Source organism: Ursus americanus, chromosome 21 (genome assembly GCF_024610735.1).
Source record: "Ursus americanus isolate L20-20 chromosome 21, mUrsAme1.1.p, whole genome shotgun sequence".
NCBI classification, from domain to species: Eukaryota; Metazoa; Chordata; class Mammalia; order Carnivora; family Ursidae; genus Ursus; species Ursus americanus.
The window spans coordinates 39,796,305-39,810,568 of NC_142147.1; the positions used below are offsets into that span (position 1 = coordinate 39,796,305).

The 14,264-nt window shown below is 46.9% G+C and overlaps 1 long non-coding RNA gene and 1 pseudogene across 1 annotated transcript in view; one reads left to right on the forward strand and one right to left on the reverse strand.

Moving 5' to 3' along the window:
• LOC148108247 (uncharacterized) overlaps positions 1-14,264 on the reverse strand; it is a 226,941-nt gene that overhangs the window by 32,914 nt on the left and 179,763 nt on the right. Inside the window, exon 3 of the long non-coding RNA XR_015720854.1 lies at positions 7,926-8,010. This is a non-coding gene — a long non-coding RNA (uncharacterized LOC148108247). The remainder of the gene's footprint in view (positions 1-7,925; positions 8,011-14,264) is intronic.
• On the forward strand, positions 2,981-3,296 carry LOC123791437 (small ribosomal subunit protein uS14 pseudogene; annotated as a pseudogene).

Here is a 14,264-nt window from a genome sequence, read left to right on the forward strand (position 1 = left end):
TTCTATAAGTCTTCTTGAATCTATGAATTTACGTCTTTCATCAATTTTGGAAACTTCCTGGTCATTATCTATTCAAACATTGCTTCTGTTTCATTCTATCTCTCCCTGTCCTCTTCTGGAACTTCAATTACAATTATGCTAAACCTTTTCACTATGTCCAAATATGATACTCTTTCTGTATTTTCCATCCTTTTGTCCCTCTGTGCTTCAGTCCAGATATTTTCTTCTGCTGTATCTTCCAATTCACTGACCCTCTCTTCATCTGTGTCTGATCTGCTTTGAATTCATCTAATATGTTCTTAATTTAAATTATTTTTTTCAGTCAAAATTTTCCATTGATTTTAAAAGTAAATTTCTATTCTTTTCTGGAATTTTCCATTCTGGTTTTTTTTTTTTCCAATCTCCTTGAATGTATCAATCAGGAGTTATCCTGAAGTCCAGCTGATAACTCTAATAATTGGATTTCCTATGGGTCAGTTTCTATTACTTATTTTTTTCTCTCAGTTTTGGGTCATTTGGTCTTGTCTCCTGGTGTGCCTAGTAAATTCTGATCAAATGCTACTTGTCGTAAATGAAAATTATAGAACCAATGTGATACTGTGGGCAATGCTGTCTTTCTCCAGAGATTTTCTTTTGTTTTCATAAAGCAGTTAGTATGGAGGCAGATCATCTTAATCTGGTCTGAGTCAAAGTTGTATCTTTGTGAGAATTGGTCCTTTTTTGGTGTGCCCTTACTATTGGTATAATCTTCAGAGGTCCTAACCAAAAGCCTAGGATATTACCAGGCTTTCTCTGAGATTGCCAAATCTCATGCTCATCTTCTTAGCCTTTAAGTCACTGCTCTTAGATGTAAATGCCTTAAGGGGAATAACAGTGCCATTATGGACTAAATGTTTGTGCCTCCCCCTGCTCCAATTCATATGTTGAAGCCCTAACCCTCAAAATGATAGTATAAGGAAGTGAAGCCTTTGGAAGGTAATTAGGTTTAGGTGAGAACATGAGGGTGAAGCCTCCGTGATAGGATTAGTGCTCTTGTAATAAGAGGAAGAGATATCAGAGCTTCCTCTCTGCTATGCAAAGTCACATCTGCTGGGCAAGAAGACGGCCCTCACCAAATCATCCAACACCTTGATCTTGGACTTCCAGTCTTCATTACTATGAGAAATAAGTGTCTGTTGTTTAGGCCACCCAATCGATGGCATTTTGTTATCGCAGCCCAAACTGACTGAGACAAGGGTCAAATGTCAGGCTCACCTGTCTATACCTCCCTTCTCTCCAGGATCTTGTCCTCTAAAGTTCCTACTGCCTAGTAGATCTCTGATGTTTTATGGCAGATTTCAAAAATTATCTGGCTGCTGTAGTTGTTTGAGGTAGGAGACTTGGTTTGAACCAGGATGGTGTTCCAGAGCTAGAAGCAGAAGTCAAACTACTCCTTTACCATGATGCCCCAACTATAATGATGGTTAGCACAAAAATTAAGGTTTAGGGTACTGGCTTTGGAGTAATAAATCCCATCTGGATGGGTATTAAAAAAGTACAAATTAGTTCAGCTGGATTGGAAAAAGTAGAAAATTATAGTTTTCTATTAAGGTAAATTATTTTAATTAAATTAGTATAAGAAGCTTTTGAACAGTCACTAGAAACGCACAATAGATCACAGCTAACTTCTCAATATTTTTTCCTACAGTGAAGCGTACCTTTGGTTTATAGCGGCAAAAATGAGAGGAGCTTCTAACATTCCCAGCCTTCCACCAGGCTCTGAATTACACCTGAAGATGCCTGTTATATCCCTAAGAAGATAATGTGTTTGACTCTGCAGCATAAGTCAGGAAAACGCACTCAACAAACATATAACAACCAAATTTAAAGATTCTTTTCTTCTCCAAAAGTTTCAGAAATTGTTCTTTTAAAGTGCAAATATCCATAAAAACTGAGATGATGAAAAAAATAAATAGAAAAAAACAAACATAAGTTTCCACAATAGAGACATGATACAGTGAACTACTTGTCAAATGACCGCTGCTGTTTCAAGCGTTGCCCTAGCAGATGGTTCACGTCACATGGGCAAAAGGGCCATCAAAGCACAAAGTTCAGCCTATTATGGCTGAGTATTAGAATGAACTAGATAACCTGAAGGCCAGGCTGCATGCTGTATCTTGAACTCCACATCCTACAGGGAGAGAGGGAAGACAAGAGCAGTATCAACTGCTAAGGGTATCTACTGCAAGCACTCACGTTTTGACGAGCAAATGGTCTTTATTACCAATGCTGGGCATAACTACCAGCAAATGTAAAGCTAAAGTTACTTAAGCGAAATGCCTTGGGAACTAGATGGATGGAAATAAATCCATGAGCCCAAGAGACCACTCCTTCAGAAAGCTATAGACTGGCTAACGTGATAATGCTTTGGTCTCCAAACACAACTGAGAGATTAAAGAACAAAAGCTCAAGCTGGATTGCTTCAGCTAACAAAATAAAGGATGATGACAGGAAGTCCATGGTGGGGGGGGCGGGGTGTCTCTTGACTCCCTAGGGAGACACATACACAAGGAAAAAATGGTTGCAGGCAGGTATAATTGCAGCATCTATTAGGACTAAATGGGTCCTCCTTGCAGATCTAGTCTCACCATCTTATCTTCTGGAAGATGAACTGACACCATCCAGGGAACTCCTTTTCATTTGTCAGGACTCATATCAATTCAATATCAATTCTTTGGCAAAGCCTTCTACACCTCCATCTGGTGGTTTCCTTCCTTGTCATTTTCTAACCTAGAGTGTGAGTTCCATAATTTCAGAAGCTCAAGCAGATAGAGGGTCCTCAATGTTTCTTACATGGACAAGAGAGAATTAATGTTTGCAAAGTCACAGAGGAAGACGTGGGCCAATCGTCCTGAGCTCCAGCCCAGGTAATTCAATCACGTTTCAACTCCAGTTCCTGAGTTTGAGAATACCATGCATAAAGTAAAAAATTAGCCCTTTTGCCTCGTTGCATCCGAGAGAGCAAGATGGGTCACCAGCAGCTCTACTGGAGCCATCCGAGGAAATTTGGCCAGGGTTCTCGTTCTTGTCGCATGTGCTCCAACCGGCACGGTCTGATCCGGAAATACAGCCTCAATATGTGTCGCCAGTGTTTCTGTCAGTACGCGAAGGATATAGGCTTCATTAAGTTGGATTAAGTGAACTTCCTTGAATGGGTCATCCAAGATACCTACCTTAACTGCAGATATGCAAGATGCCTACCTTAATGCCAACTCATTGTACATAAAATAAAAATACTCTGATTATGAGTGCTTTAATGTGAAAAAAAAGTAAAAAATTAAAAAATTCAAACATGATAAAAATAAAATAGAGAGAATAATATAATGAACCACCTTATACCCATGACTGATGTCCATCTTGTTTCCAACTATACTTTCACCAGCTTTCCTCATCGCTACCTAAAACCATTTAGGAATAAATTGCAGATACCACATCAATTCATCTATAAATATTTTAGCATGTATTTTCAAAATACATTAAAATACTTTTTAAATACCTAAAAATGTAAGAATATCACTCCAAAATAATATAACAATACTTTTTAAATATCAAATATCCCATTGGTGTTCAGATTTACAAGTGTTCCATGGGTGTCACCTGTTTTTCTTTTTGCCATTTGTTTGATTTGGAATCTAAGTGTGATTATTTTCCTTACAATTAATTACTGAAGAAGTGGGTCACTTGTCCTGTAGTGTCACAAGCTCTGGATAGCTTTGATTGTTCCCATAGTGTTGTTTAACACGATCCCTACACTTTGTATTGCCTGGAAGATGATAGTTGATCTTGATGAGGCTGGATCAGATTCAGGTTTGATTTGGGGCGGGGGGGCAGGAGCGTGAGGAATGTCAAGACTACTTCACAGCTGGTGCTGAGTTTTTCCACTAGAAGGCACATCATGTCAGGTTCTCACTCTCTCTCTTTTTTTAAGATCTTATTTATTTATTTGACAGAGAGAAAGAACACGAGTGGTGGGGAGGGGCAGAGGGAGAGGGAGAAGAAGACTCCCCACTGAGCAGAGAGCCTGACGTGGGCCTCGATCCAAGCACCCTAGGATCATGACCTGAGCCAAAGGCAGATGCTTACCAACTGAGCCACCTAACAAAGTTAGGCGCCCCTAACAAGTTCTCCCTTTTCATGATGTTAGTAGCCGTAGCTTATCTGCCTAGGTCCATTAATTCATTAGGGATGCAAAATGGTGATGTCTGACAGTCTTTCTCTTCATTTATGAGCTGGAAATACTTTTATTTTTTTTTAAAGATTTTATTTATTTATTCGACAGAGATAGAGACAGCCAGCGAGAGAGGGAACACAAGCAGGGGGAGTGGGAGAGGAAGAAGCAGGCTCATAGCGGAGGAGCCTGATGTGGGGCTCGATCCCAGAACGCCGGGATCACGCCCTGAGCCGAAGGCAGACGCTTAACCGCTGTGCCACCCAGGCGCCCCATTATTTTTAAGATTTCATTTATTTATTTTGAGAGAGAGAGAGAGCGTGAGAAGGGGGGGGCAGAGGGTGTGAGAGAATCTCAAGCAGACTCCACATAGAGCACAGAGCTGCCATGCGGCTCGATCTCACAACCCTGAGATCATGACTTGAGTCAAAATCAAGAGTCAGATGCCCAACTGACTGATCTGCCCAGGTGCCCCTGAGCTGGAAATACCTTCATAAAGTAGAAATGTCCCCCCGTCTATTATTTCATCACCCACACCCAATTTTGAAACTACTTAACCAAGCCCATGCTTTCTCTCGAGTTAGAATCCTAAGTAGGAGCCTGAACAACTTTCAAGGAAACCTTCATTTATTCTTTAGTTTCCAGCCAAGAATTAACTGGAAGAGAGTGGGCCTGACAGCTGCAGAAAAGACAGTCTGGCTTGCTTCTTTCCTCACCAGCTGGCTGAGGACCCGCCTGCCCTGAGATTTTCTTTAGAAGCATTGCTCCAGGGTTTGGTCTAAAGATCTACCCTTTCTCTTTGAAAGTGTTTTCTCCTATAATTAAGAGAGTTTCTAATTTGGGGAACAGATACAAATTCATCAAAATTATATTTTTAAAAAGTCATAATCCTGAAGTTGCCGAGATCTGGCTCCAGGGAAATCCTGAATTGAGGAAGGATGCTAATCAGGACAGAATTTAAGACAATAGTTCATAATCTTTCAACCCCAGAACTGGGAATATCCCAAGGAAATGCCAAGTAAAAAAGTAAAATCGGTGGTTGATTTTGCATTTTGAGAAACTGACCAAGTTTCTCGATCAAATGCTCATTGCAAGTCTGACTCAAGGTTGAACAGATAAAAGGATCCTCCAGGGTACCCCCACCTCATGGGTCTTAGCATGCTGTAATTTTGAAAAACCAGACCCTGGCAATCAAGAGACCTCACTCGTTCCACGCTGAGAAAATGAAGGATGCTTCGCCTCCAATTCCTGGCTCCTGTTAACATGCCCTCGGGTCCATGTTGGCGCCAGGCTGGAAGGGAGAGTGGTCCCTGTCTTGCTGTCTGCAGAGGCTAAACGGCATTGTCTACTCCTCCGTTGAAGTAAGAAACGCATCATCCTCATTAATTTCATGAGGCTGGGACCCTAGCTGACGTCTGGGAAAATCCCGGCCTCTGTCCAGTCGCTCTTCATAAACTTTCACTAGGCTCCCTTGTGGTTTGCTAACTCACGATGTGGCCTTGGTACAAATCTACTTGTGCCTCAGTTTCCCCGGGTAAAGTAATAAGGGGGTACCAGAGATTTTGATTTGCAGACTCACTCAGGAAGCTTTTCCAAAATCCTCTATTAGGGTGCACCTGGGGACCCACGGGATCGGACCGGGGAGGGACGGGGGATGAAAAGGCCCGGAAGCTCGCTGCCCCCCAGCCTGGGACCCAGGACCCGGGCTCTACCGCCTCTCCTCCAGCTGCTCCACCTCTCGGCCGGGCCTCGCCCTGGGCCTGGGTGGGGTCACGCACGATTCCGGGCGGGTTCCGGGAGGCTGGGCGCGGCGGCCCGGGTTGGGCAGCCCCACCGGAAAGACTCGTTTCAGCCCCAGCGGGCGGAGGCCGGGCGGAAACAGACTTGTCGTCCCCCCGCAGGCCCTCCCGGTCCCCGCCCCCGGCAGCGCGGTCCTGCGGGGGGGTAGGGAAACGGAGGCCGGCAGCTGTGGCGGCCCAGGGTCACCCTCTCCCACGCCGGCCCCGCCCCCAGGCCGCGCCCCCCAGGCCACACCTGGGCTCCGCCTCGGGTCCCGGGGCCGGACTCCGCGGAGCCTCAGCGGGGAAGGGAGAGAGAGGCCGGCCCAGGCGAGGAGGGCCCGACCCGAACAGGGGACCCGTTGCCAAGAAACCGGACCCGCGCCTCGGGCTCCGACAGCAGCCTGGCGCAGCTGCCTCTCCCGCACCCCCCACCCCCGCCCCGTTATGGTCCAGAAAGGCTTCTGGAGCTGCGGCGCTCAGGCGGCCCCAGGCGGAGACCAGAACCTTGGACGGCGGCTCTGTGGGTGAAAGCCCCGCGGGCAAGCTGCCCCGCCGCTCCCAGCTCCGCCGCGCTTGCCAGCCCCGGGGTGGGGCCGGAGATCGGGTGGCGGCCCCTGACACCGCCAGCCTGGCCACCCGTCCTCTGGGGGCCGCAGCCTCCAAACGGGGGCCTGGCGCAGAGCTCTATGGCGGCGGGACCCAGGCCTAGCCCGAAGGGCCGGCCAGCTCGGGTGGGGGCGGCGTATGGGCGGGTCTGGGGGCTGCACGAGCCATCTGTCAGACGGCGCGCCCAGGGTCCCCAGCTCTGCCCGGGTAGGTGTCAAGGCACGGGGGAGACAAGCCCTGCTCAGGCTGCTGCCCCTCCGACCGCGCCCACGAGGCACTGCCGCCTCTCCGCAGACTGGGGGCCCTTTCCTGACGGGGAGGATGGGCACCCCCAGGTCTCTGCCCACGGCCTCCCAGGGGCCATCGGGACACAGGATGGGACGTCCAGGCGTCTCGCAGGCCCTCCCTGAAAACGGAAACCTGGACGCGACTCAGCCCTTTTCGCTAAGGTGCGCAGGTGGCTCAAATCTCTGGTAGCCTGCTCAAAAGCTCTTTGGGATTGTGGCAGGAGAGGAACACTGATGCGGAAGCACCAGTGTCCGGAAAATACCCACGGAGACCACGGGCATCTGAGAGCACGTGCAGCTTTATTGCCAGGCTTGCTTTAGTGGGAAACCAGACTGGAGACCAGTTAAGAGAAAGGCGAGCACTGGTCTCCACGTCGAGAGAGGTGACAGTAAGTCTGTCCCCCTTGTCATCTTATGTGACCTTGGTCAGCTTAAAGTCTCTGAGCCTCACAGTGTTGTCACCATAAAAAGAGCCCGCCCTACCTTCAGGGTACAGTCAGAGTGAGAGGGAACAGTAAACATGACAACTCATCTCCACCTTTGGAGCCCCAAAGGTGAGGCACGTTTTCTCAGCACCTGGAGAAGAATGTGCAGCTGCCGAGATTGCTGGCAAGGAGACAATCCCATCCCTGAAGGAAGGAACAGAATAAACACTTTATTTCTCTTCTATAAAAATACAATCCAGGGGGGCGCCTGGGTGGCACAGCGGTTAAGCGTCTGCCTTCGGCTCAGGGCGTGATCCCGGCGTTCTGGGATCGAGCCCCACATCAGGCTCCTCCGCTATGAGCCTGCTTCTTCCTCTCCCACTCCCCCTGCTTGTGTTCCCTCTCTCGCTGGCTGTCTCTATCTCTGTCGAATAAATAAATAAAATCTTTAAAAAAAAATACAATCCAATACTGGAGACATGTGAAAATTAAGGAGTCATTAGAAGCCATTTGCTGGGTTTTAGCTGTCTCCTTCTATCAAAGAAATGGGTAGAGGGGACAGGAATGAGGGGTGTTTTAGACCTGAGGGAGTTAGCCTCAATTACGGAATCGCACGTACCTGAACCAGAGTCCTGCTTCTATTATGTACGAGCATGGTTACCATAGGTGAGTGACTTCACCTCTCTGAGACTCAGTGTTCTCATCTGTAAAATGGAAAAAATTACAAAACCAAGCTGTGGGGCTGCTGAGGAGATTCATCACTATAAACATGCTTGGCACAGGGCCTGGCACATGGCAATACCAGATAAATGCTAATTTGTGCTTTTTCTGTCACTCAGTGCTTTCTATTCTTTCCTCCTCCCTTACCAACATTCTACTGTAAAAAATTTCAAATATAAAAAAAAAAAAGAATGGAAGTAATTGTAGAGGGAACACCCATGCATGTTTCACCTAGATTAATACAATTAATATTTTATTCAATCTGCTTTATCGCATATCTGTCTATGAGTCCAGCTCTCTGTCCATTTAGCAATCCATCTGTTCTGGTTACTATTGTGGAACAAACTTCCCAAAACTTTGTGACTTAAAGCGACAGCTATTTTGCTATGCTCATGGATTCCATGAGTTAGGAATTCAGACAGGGCGTAGAAGGGTTGACTTGTTCTTGCTCTATGATGTCTAAGGCCTCAGCTGAGAAGACTTGATGCCTGGGGGCTAGAATCATCTGGAAGCACCCTCACTCCCATGTCTGGGGGGTGCCCATGGAGAACCTGTGTGTAGTCTCTCAAGGAGCCTGGACTTCCTGCCAGGATGGTAGGCTCAAGGTAGCCAGACATTTTGCACAGCAGCTCAGGGCTCCAAGTGTGAGTTCGGCAAACTAGGCAGAAGTTGCATTGCCTCTATAACCCAGATCTGGAAGTTACATAGCGTCATTTCCTATGGTCGAAGTAGTCACAGATTCAAGGAGAGGAGAATTGGAGTCCCCCTCTTGATGGTGACATGGCAAGATCACTTTGTAGAAGATCCCATGGACAGGAGCTCTTGTTGCAGCCACCTTTGGAGATGCCACATTTGTCCCTTGGTCATAACAATTCTTATGCAAAACGCCCACCCTAAGAGCTCCCCAAAGTCTCTTGCCATTAAAGCTGTGAGGCTCAGGTTCAAAGTCCAAGATTTCTTTTTATAAATCAGGGCCAGGCATGAATAAGGCCCCTCAAGTATGACCTCTTGGGTACTCTATTTGAAGACCTGTGAAATAAATAAATGGACATGTTATCTACTCCCCACCCCATCCCCACCCCTTTACATAGATGAGCAGAACAGAAATAGGATAATCACCACAGATGCTCCTATTCAAAGAGGGAGAAAATGGGAGGCCCCCAGGTGGCACTGGACCAAAACAATTCTGAAATCTAGCTGGGTACCAGTTGCCAATTCCTTGCGAGTTGCTTTCCATGGTTCTTGGCTCTGTCCTCTGAGTCATGCTTCCGCTTCCATAAGAAATGAGCTGCATTGGTAAGTAAGCCTTCTGGAACTGCTTTCTGCCCATAAAAGCCTGGGAGTTCAAAGGCCTCCTTTCATTTTTGAATTGTCTCGTTCCCTTTCATTCCAATCTAATTCACTTCCTTTAAAACCTTTGTGGATTTCTTCTGTATCAATCCGTAAATCCAATCCATTAAGCAAAAGCCATAGTTACAAATCTCTTCAAACTAAGCCCTTCTCTACTTTGGGCACTCCATGAGGTTGCTGTGGAACAATTTCCTCAGGATCGCTAGGCATTGTACTGTTTAAGACAGAGGGTTTGCAAAGTGTGCTGTTAATATTCTTAAAAGAACTTCTGTCTGGTTGGAAGGGGCTACAAGGCACCACCTAAAAACTTCCTGGTGTTTTCATGAAGAGTTTTACAGGCGGGCACTTGCCCTCATCTGTACCCTGAGATGTCTTCCTGGCAGCACCTTGCATCCGTTCTTCTCTCTGAAGCTCATTCTTACTTAGAGAATCTTCCACCGGGAGAAACTTGGAATGAGAAGTTGTTTTTGAATCCAGCTACTCTTGACTTCTACACTCTTCTAAATTCAATTCTTGAAACGGATTATTTCCTTCTTTAGTTCCTCTCCCTCTAGCCATACCTTAGGATGCACAGCTGAAAGAAACCATTCATTGTCCTGCCTGGAAATCTCCTGAGGTGGGTCAGAGCTGGAAATAGCGGGAGGGTCTTTCACTCACATGTCTGGCACCTGGGCTAGGATGAATTGCAGACCAAGACAACAGAACGGAGTGACTACGACTCAGTTGTGGTGGCTTCATGGCAGCAGGGTGGCCTCACCGTAGTTGGACTTCTCACTGACGGCTTGGGGCTGCAAGCACAGGTGTTCCTGTGGCACAGTGGAAGTGTCTTGAACATTCCCGACCCCGCCTTGGAACGCAGACGGCATCATTCCCACTGTACTTGATTGTTCCACAGTCACACATGCACTGGATTCCAGGGGAGGGGAATTAGACTCCCTGTCCACCAAGGGGAGTGGCCCAGTTTCCCTTGCTTGCCACGGTCGTACGAGAGCAGGTGGGAAGGATGAGGTTGCTGTGGTCACTTTTGGAAAATAAATTCTGCCTCACTATCCATATTTGGTTGCATTTCAAAGTAAGTTACTGATATCCTTACACTTCCTCACTGAAAATGTGAGAGATTGCCACACATCTTCTCCAGCAATTGGAAATGTCCATCCTACATTTTCATTGTTGGGGTCAGCGTGCAGTGGTATCTCAGTGCGGTGTTCATTTGCATTTCTAACTAATGATAGAATACTTTTTCATGTGCTTATTGACCATAGCTTCCCTCGTGAAGTGTCTTTTCCAATCTTTTGCCCATGTTTTGGACTTATTATGGAGTTTGTAAGGATGATATGTTTTATGAATATTCTTTCCCAGTCTGTGGCTTATCTTTTCATTTTGTAATGGCACTTTTTAAAGATTAATTTAGTGATTCATTTATTTTGAGAGAGAGAGAGAGAGAGTGCATGAGCGGGAAGGGCAGAGGAAGAGGGAGAGAGACTCTCAAGCAGTCTCTGTACTGCGTGCAGAGCCCGACACAGTGCTCGATCTCATGACCCTGAGAGCATGACCTGAGCCGAAGTCAAGAATCAGATGCTTAACCAACTCTGCCACCCAGGTGCCCCTGTGATGGCATTTTTTGATGAGCAGAGGATTTTAATTTTTTTTAAAGATTTATTTATTTGAGAGCGAGAGAGGTGGAAGAGGGGCAGAGGGGGAGAGATAATCTCAAGCAAACTCCATGCTGAGCACAGAGCCCAACACAGGGCTCAATTTCTCCACCCTAAGATCACGATCTAAGCCAAAATCAAGAGTCGGACATTTAACCAACTGAGCCACCCAGGTGCCCCCAGAGGGTTTTAATTTTGAGGAGGTCTGCTTTGTCTGTTTTTCCTTCTGTGGTTTGCTTCTTTCGTCATATATTAGCGATCTGTCTCCTCGACATTGTGAAGCTATTCTCCCGTGTTTTCCTTTGGAAGCTTTATGTTTTAGCATTTATACTGAGGTCGATTGGCCATGTGGAGTTAATCTTTTAATGTGGTGTGAGGTAAGGGTTGAGGAAGATGTTTCCTGTGTTGAGGACACTCAGCTGGAACTACATTTCCTTTCCCTGTATGGTTCTGGGTTCAGGAGGAGCACAAGAGAAATGCATGCCATGCTTGGAAAGTGGAAGTGAAGGAAGTGTCACCTCTAGGCTCCAATGATCCACACGGAGGCAGGCACATTGTGGCTTATCTGCTGGGTCACTCTGACTTTGTGCAGCAGCCAGGCATATACTCCTCCAGCTCCACGGGATTGCTTCCTCCTGCTCCTCTGAGTCCTGGGCCAGGGAGTGCTGTTGCTCCACGGTCAAGGGCACCAGCTTCTTCTGTAGGGCATCCTCATCACTGAGGTGAGCATTGCTGACAAACAGATGGAGGCGCCAATATTTCCTCATGGGGTCCAGTTTGTCCTTGTTCTCCCCCTCCTCACACCTGTCTTTCCTTCCTATCTACCAGTCCCATTGATGCTGACATCGTCACAAAAGCAACAGCTTTACATAGACTGTTTAACCAGCTCTCACAATCAGTAGGGTCAAATTCCTCTAAGAAAACCCTTGCTCTATGTCACTTACAGTGACCCTGCTTCTCTCATCAAACCCTAACTTCTACCAGCATTGAGGTCCGTTTTTTTTTCTATATGGCTATCCAGTCATCCCAGAACCATTTGTGAGAGACTCTTCTTTCCCCCGTTGAATTGCATTGGAATTTTTGTCAGAATCAAGTGACCATCTGCATGAGTATGTGCTTCTGGGTCCTCTATCCTCCTCATTAATCTATTTTTCAATCTCGTCACTAGTACCACACTGTCTTGATTGCTACAATCCCATGGTGAACCTTAAAGTTCCCATTCTTTTTTGAGTAAGAAGATCCCTTTCTAATATACAAAACATTGCTGACCTGCAATATAGCTGCTGTCTGTCTAGCGTGTGTCGATTTAGCAAAGACAAAAATATTAAAAGAATTTGTGGGGGCGCCTGGGTGGCGCAGCGGCTAAGCGTCTGCCTTCGGCTCAGGGCGTGATCCTGGCATTCTGGGATCGAGCCCCACATCAGGCTCTTCCGCTATGAGCCTGCTTCTTCCTCTCCCACTCCCCCTGCTTGTGTTCCCTCTCTCACTGGCTGTCTCTATCTCTGTCAAATAAATAAATAAAAATCTTTAAAAAAAAAAAAAGAATTTGTGAACACCTTAAAATTACCTTGAATCTTATTAATCAGAATGCCAACTGCAGATACCTGAAAATCAGTCAGCTGTGCCTGGATGGCCATGCATCCTCCAGCTGGAGAAGGGGGCATCAGCCCCTGATGTATTTTTCTGCTACTGGGATTGTAGCCGTGAATTCAGGTGAAATTCCCATAAGAGTGGATTTCTTTTTACCAGGAAGATAATCAGTTTGAGTTTTCCAATTTGTCCAGACTGAGGCTCTTCCAGGACAGAGCAAAATACACCGGGGAGGGGAAGGTACTATCTGCAACATAATCTTTCTGGAGACACTGGATGGGATGTCCCAAAAAGGACTGTTATGGGTTGAACTGTGTCCCCTCCTAACCCCCAGTACCTCAGAATGGGACCTTATTCAGAAATAGGGCCACTGCAGATGCAATTAGCTAAGAGGAGGTAATTAACTAGAGTATGGTGGGCCCTAATATGATTGTGTCTTTATAAAAAGGAGAAGTTTGGATGCAGTCAGACACACATAGGGGAAAGACGACATGAAGACCTCGGGAGAACACCATCTACAGCCAAGCAACACCCCAGGCTACAAGCAGCTAGCGGAGGGCCTGAAACACATCCTTCCCTCCCAGCTGTCAGAAGCAGATAACTCTTTGATCTCAGACTTCCACCCCCCAGAACCATGAGAAAATACAGTTCTGTTGTTTAAGTCACTCTAAACCTTTCATTCTCAGGTGCTCATGGCCTACTCTGCAGTGGGCTACAAGGCCCCACTTTCTCTTTGGGAACCTGCCTTTCCCATTTCATGTGCCTCTGGTGGGAAGCCAACTCAGCACCTGCTCCCCCGTCCAGGGTTTGGTCCGACACGCACCCCTTGCCAGGAATCTGAGTTTTAAATGGGGGACAAGGGTTTGTGTTCAGCCATTCTGATGGCAGTAACCCCAAATCCTTCCTACGCCCCCACATCCTCCGACCACCTGGCTTCCCAGCCTATCTGCGAATGCCTAGCTGTTATTTGATTCTTTGTGTTGTCTCATGTCTTTTTCATAATCATCATTTCTTTTGCTTACATTAGCCAGAGTAGGTTTCTGTCATTTGCAATAAAGAGCCCCAGTTGATCCAGCCATGCCCTTCACCTGGGATCTGGGAGGACCCAACGCCCCTTGGGAATCAGTCTTTCTTCCCTCCATCTAAGAGCTCCCAGGTAGGGCCGGGCAAAAATCAGCATCAGCTGTCGAGTGGGGGCGGGGAGCACTGGCAGAGCCCAGTGGGGCAAAGGGGTATTCTTGAAGCCTGGTGTGGGGTTTTGGAGACCCAGTGAGATGAGGAGGATGCGTGTGGGGGCAGGGCGGGGTAGCAGTGGCAGTGGCCTGCCGTGGGAAGCTAGAACAAAAGCAGGACAAGGAGGGTGCCCAGAGTGAGGAACTGGAGTCTTCATAGCATGAGGCAGACGACTGCATGGAGTGGGGGTAGGGGTGCACAGTGTGGGTTGTCTGGCCCCAAGGGGGATGAGGAGGGCTTCTGTGTGTGGGCAGAAGCAGCAGCAGCAAGAGATTGGCATGTATGGAGGGCACTGATCTAATATGTAAATATATGGATATAATGGGAGCCAGATTTCTCACTGTTAGAAAAGGGAGTTTTAAATATGGAAAGGAAGAAAAAACTAGAATCAACCTGTTATGGGCTGAGCGGTG